Consider the following 5,694-nt stretch of genomic DNA (forward strand, 5'->3'; position numbering starts at 1 on the left):
AGCTAAAAGTGGGGCTCTGGCCTCTGTCAAACCATCTGAAGCTAATGAGGAGAGCAGAGAACATGCAACCCACCAGGCAGGTCCTGGCTCCCAGCCTCTGGACCACTTGGCCTGCATCCATAATGCACCGACCCATCCCGAATGTGTCCTTGAGGCAGCCTTCCTTGCATGCCCTCTGGCTCTGGCCGGTTTGCTAAAGCTAGGACCAGAACCCAGAGTGTCCTGGCAGTAAAGCCAGGAAACAACTACCCTTACAGGAAAAACCATCCAGCAGCCTCCCCCACACAGTCCACCACCTCCGCAGAGCCACAGGCAGAAGGTTCTATTTTTAAATCCATCCCCAGACTCTGGTTCTATTGATCCTGTTGATGTGTTTTTATACCCCCGTCTTGTTCCACCATGTACGCAGAAAAGCTCGAGGCAAGTTTCAAATGTGTAACTAGAGAGAGTGAATAGAGCAGAATGGGGACACAGTGAAGGTGAGGACGAGAGCAGAATGCTGTCTGTCTGTCTGTCTGTTTTACATGCCAGATGTCAGTTTGCTTGGGTTGGGCTGCTGACTGGGTTTGAGCTTCCTAGTAGGCAAAGCAAGAAAGATTAAATGTGTCTATTAAGCAGATGCCTAGGGCCCATGAAGGAAAAATCATTGTTAAAAGGAAGAAAAAAGGGAGTATGGAGGAGGGAGAGGAAAAGGGTGGGGAGGAGGAAGAAGGAAAGGGGGAGGGAGAGAAGGAAGGAGAGGAAGAGGAAAAGGAGGAGGGGAAGAGGAGGACAGAGGAGGGAGAGGGGTGGAGGAGGAAGAAGAGGAGGGAGAGAAGGAAGCGAGGGAGGAAGGAGAGGAGGAAAACAGAGCAACAGCCATGATAAAGCAGCCTGGCCCATGCCATGCCTTTATAATCCCTGCAAGAAAAGAGATGGTGTCCCATTTTGCAGTTGGGGAGACGAAAGCACAGAGCGGCGAAGAGCTTTCCTCCAGGTGGCCCAGTGAGGAAGTAGTCAGAAATCCACCAGAAGCGCTTCATTCCAATCAGGGCTTCCACAGCTGCCCCACAGGTCTCAGTTAGTTCATCCTTTAGCTGGGAAAACACCCAGACAACCGGTCTCAGCCAGTCATCCTCTGATCTTCCCCCATTTATTCCATCCCAAACAAGGAAGCCACCCAGCTAGCCCAAGCCTCCAGAAGCAGGCTCATATACATCGGACGCGGGGATCAATGAGTTGTTTTGAAAGTCTTGTGCCCGGATTATCACTGTAAGTGCTAAACACTCAACCCTTCATTTCCCACACTAATGGGAGGGAGCAGCGGTGCAGATAATTAAAAACGCATTTATATTTGGCTCCAGAATTTGTTTTTGTTCTTCTGTTTGGGTCTGATGTTCCGGGAATTCAGGGTGACTTCATAATCCTTCTGTGCAAAGTGAAAAGAGAAAAAGAAAACAACAAACACCCTACCTTGAGAGCAACCAGAAAGCTGTCCCGTGCTCAATCCCAACTTTCTCAAAGACAGTCAATGTCACCTCCAGGCTGAAGGCAGAATACATGTTTTAACGTCTATGTGTGGGGATGGTCGTCACGCAGTACTGAGTGACTGATACACCCCCATCCTGCCGTTGGGAAGCCTATACCCTCCCCAAGATTGCTACAAAGTCCTGGTCACTTTGCAGGCCACATTTGCATGGGAAGAGGTATATGAATGTGTATATATTTTTGTGTATGTCAGAATTGACAGACACGCATGTAGAGGCCAGAGATCAGCTTCCTGTGTTTTTCCTCAGGTATTGTCAATTTTTTTTTGAGACAGTCTCTTGCTGAACCTGACAGTCACCAAGTAAGCCAGCAAGCCCCCAACCATCTCTGCCTCCCCAGCTCCGAGATCACAGGTGTTCATCACCACACTGGGCTTTGCATGTGGTATGGGGGACCAGGGCAGATCCCCATACTTGCACAGTCATTTTATAGCTGAACCACCTCCATAGCCTCTCTCACTTCTTTTTTTTTTTTTTTTTTTTTTTTTTTGGTTTTTCCAGACAGGGTTTCTCTGTGGCTTTGGAGGCTGTCCTGGAGTCCTGGGACTTGCTCTTGTAGACCAGGCTAGTCTCAAACTCACAGAGATCCATCTGCCTCCCGAGTGCTGGGATTAAAGGTGTGTGCCACCACCGCCCTGGCTGCCCCTCTCACTTCTAATCCCTCCATCTGGTCCCATCTCCCCCTCTGAGCCACTCCCTCACCTGAACCTCATTCCTTCCCCCAACCCAAGCCTCCCAGAAGGTTTACAAGTGTTTGTTGATCTAACAGAAGGGACCAAAGGTCTAGAGAGGGACAGGAGATGGCAGGAAGGTCTTTATTGAGTGACTTGGAGCTGGAGATGAAAAATTCTACATTCTTTTTTGCTTGTTTGTTTGTTGGTTTTGATTTATTTATTTATTTATTTATTTATTTATTTATTTATTTATTTGAGACAGGGTTTCTCTGTGTAACTCTGGTTGTCCTGGAACTTTCTCTGCAGTCCAGGCTGGCCTCAAACTCACAGAGCTCCACCTACCTCTGCACATGTGCCAGTGCCTGCAGAGGCAGAAGAGGGTGATGGATCTCCTAGAACTGGAGTTACAGGTGGCGGAGAGCTGACAGGCATGGGGCCTGGGAATTGAACTCGGGTCCTCTGTAAGAGCAGAGTGTGGTCTTAGCTGCTGAGCCCAGGATTCTGTGATCTTGAAAGTTTGCTCAGCCACCAATGGCATCTTCCTTGTTTCTCCCTCCCCTTCTCAGTTGGACTCCTCCCTGCCTTTCCCTCCTTCCCTCTCCCTCCCTGCCCCCTTCGCTCTCCACACCTTCACTGTCGTGTTCATTCAGGCTGGTAGTTGAGCTATCTTGTAGTCACAGACCCGTCATGCTCTCTGGGTCTCATCAGAATATTTTCTGAAAACAGCTTTCCCTAAAGGCCTGCGATACCAGGTGTTAACTAACGGTCACACTCTGCAACCCTGAAGGGTGAGGTAGGAGGACATTCCCATGGTGTCGATTCTTTTCTCTCTTTTTCTTTCAGACCAGCCCAGTTCCAGCCTCTGTCACAGCCCAATGTGGACCTGAGACTCTGTGTGGCCTTCAAGGTGTGAGTAGTCGGGGTTATCTAGAGGAGCAGAACCTATAGGTGAATATATGTTACAAAGGGGCCTCATTAGATTAGGCAATTCAGACTGGGTCATCCAACAATGACTGTCTACGCTCTGAAGAGGCTTGACAACCCAGATGCCTGCCTGCCTCGGTGGGCCAATCCTTCAGTGCTCTTCGACAGGGTCTTCCCCTGGTCAGTTCTCCTTTTGAGAAATAACCCCCTAGTACGCCCTCCCAGAGCGTATCTCTTAATTGATTCCAGATCCAGTTAGCTTGACAACCGCACTGCTCCCATACTCCTGCTTCTTCTGACCAAGGATGTAGATGTAATGTCTAGCAGTACAGCAGCTATCTTGTGATCAAGAAGATGAAATCATACGCCCGGGGTGGGAGAGCAGAAAGAGCATGTACTCTGAGCTGGGCAGTGGTAGCACTTGCCTTTAATCCCGGCAGAGGCAGAGAGGCAGAGAGGCAGAGAGGCAGAGAGGCAGAGAGGCAGAGAGGCAGAGAGGCAGAGAGGCAGAGAGGCAGAGAGGCAGAGAGGCAGAGAGGCAGAGAGGCAGAGAGGCAGAGAGGCAGAGAGGCAGAGAGGCAGAGAGGCAGAGAGGCAGAGGCAGAGGCAAAGGCAGGTGGATCTCTGTAAGTTCAAGGCCAGCCTGGTCTACAAAGCTACACAGAGAAACCCTGTCTTGAAAAACCAAAAAAAAAAAAAAAAAAAAAAAACAGAACATACACTCTGACAACTCCTTCCTGCCGCACCTGAACTGCTTAATTCTTGACTCCATGCTCACTGCAAAAAATAGCCCTGTTTGTTGGGTTTCTCATCCCTACATCCGGATGCAATCTTACCTGATTCAGTAGGCAATTACATTTTGATTTTTAAAAATCCTTTTCTAGTGTTGCTACTGCTGCTTCAGGTGAAAGGCTGCAGTGTAGGCACAGGCTGGATACTAAACAAAGCAGCTAATATTGCCGATTAAAAGGCTCACATAATGTCACCTGTGCTGGAAAGGAACAGCTAGGGAGCCCATCTCATCCCGGAATAGAGCGAGCGTCAGCTCTCCTGTGGGAAGACCTGGCACCCTGCTTTTGACAGCATCCCCCCAACACACGCAGCTCGGAGAGAACCTTGGGGCTGTTAGCTGCACACGCCTGTAGTGGCTTCCCCAGGAGAGAGTCAGAGAACAGGCTCCCGGCTTCTGAGCCTTGCTTCAGTTTGAAGTGGCCTCAGTAAAACACTGGGCAAGCCAGCAGATCTTGGGAAAGCACTTTGACTCATAGCTAGCTCCTGTCCTAGATCAAAGAAATGTCTACTCACCCTAGATGGAGAGGACACCTGTCAATCAAAGAAAGACCCCACCCAAAACCTGCTTGATGGGTCATGAGAGTATGGGGGACATTCTCACAGGAGTGTGGGGGCTCCAGGCAGTTATCCGACCACCAGTCACACCATCAGCATGACCAGCTCAGTGGCAGGTGTGCCTCTGAAGAATCCCCAGCCCCGGTTAGGAGGGACTGAGTCACCTGAGGGGACAGTAACTCAGTTGAGAGGGTCCTGAAGGTGGCGTGTGTGGGAACACGGGACCTCCAGTTGTCACGTCTGCTGTGCGGCCTGTGTCCAAGAACGTGCGGAGGGTGTCGGGGATTGACAACACAGAGACTCGTTTAACGATATAAAGAAAACTTTAAACAGGCTCCAAAAAAGTTTAAGAAAAGCCTCCTAAGAAAAGCTCCCACCAGAGAAGCTTCTGCTCTCTCCTCTCCCCTCGCTGGTTCTGCTCTGACACCAGAGGTGGATGTGTGTGGGTTTTGAAGGTGCAGTTAGTCTTTGGACAAGGTCGAGGTCAGGGCGGTTTTCGTGGGAAGGCCTTTTCCAGGAACTTATTGTATCGTTTTTAGTAAACATGTTTTTAGTAAACATTGTCTTACAGCTGCCTACTCCCAGGCAGAAGGGGAAGCGGGTCTCTGTTCAAGGTCTGGTGTTCCCACAGGCGTGGACACTTAGACTGCACAGTGATCTCATCCAGCTGGAGGAGACCGTTCTGCCACACTCAGACATTGAAGGTGTGACGTTTGATGGACTCTTCAAACCTCAATCTTCAGAGCAGACAGTGCCCTCATTAGAGCGCCCCCCCCCGCCAAGCATCCAACCCAGGGAGGAAGCATCAAGCCTAAGGAGCACAGAGCCTAGGGAGGACTGGAGTTAAGGAAGCTGCATAGGTGCTGGGGAACGATTTGAAGCTTTCCATCCCTCCACTCCCTTTCTCAGAAGCAGCAGACTGAATGCTCACCTTTGCACCTGGCGTCCAGCGCAAAAGACAAAAGCATCCAAATTATTTTTCTTCGGAACAGGCCGTGGAGAGACCCTGCTCCTGCTCACACCCTCCTGGTGAAGGCACCCAACGTCAGGCAGGATCTCTAGACCCAGGACCATAACTAGCCACAGCAGCTCTCATGGGAACTGCTCCTTGCTTGTCCCCGCCCCTCAGTTCCTACATCCCCAGGCTCCTTGCCTTCCTCCTAGGAGACTCTCACTGGCTCCATCCAGCCCAGCTCCTATGGGCTAATATTCCTGGTGATTTG

The 5,694-nt window shown here is 50.4% G+C and overlaps 1 long non-coding RNA gene across 1 annotated transcript; it reads left to right on the forward strand.

Annotated features, from left to right (window-relative positions):
• Positions 1-1,106: 1,106 nt before the first annotated feature.
• Positions 1,107-5,207, forward strand: LOC121144079. The gene is made up of 3 exons (XR_005881404.1): positions 1,107-1,251; positions 3,044-3,109; positions 5,103-5,207. It is a non-coding gene; the product is annotated as an uncharacterized LOC121144079 (long non-coding RNA).
• The last annotated feature ends 487 nt before the right edge of the window (positions 5,208-5,694 follow it).

Source organism: Mesocricetus auratus, unplaced genomic scaffold, assembly GCF_017639785.1.
Source record: "Mesocricetus auratus isolate SY011 unplaced genomic scaffold, BCM_Maur_2.0 Super-Scaffold_100014, whole genome shotgun sequence".
Lineage (NCBI taxonomy): Eukaryota > Metazoa > Chordata > Mammalia > Rodentia > Cricetidae > Mesocricetus > Mesocricetus auratus.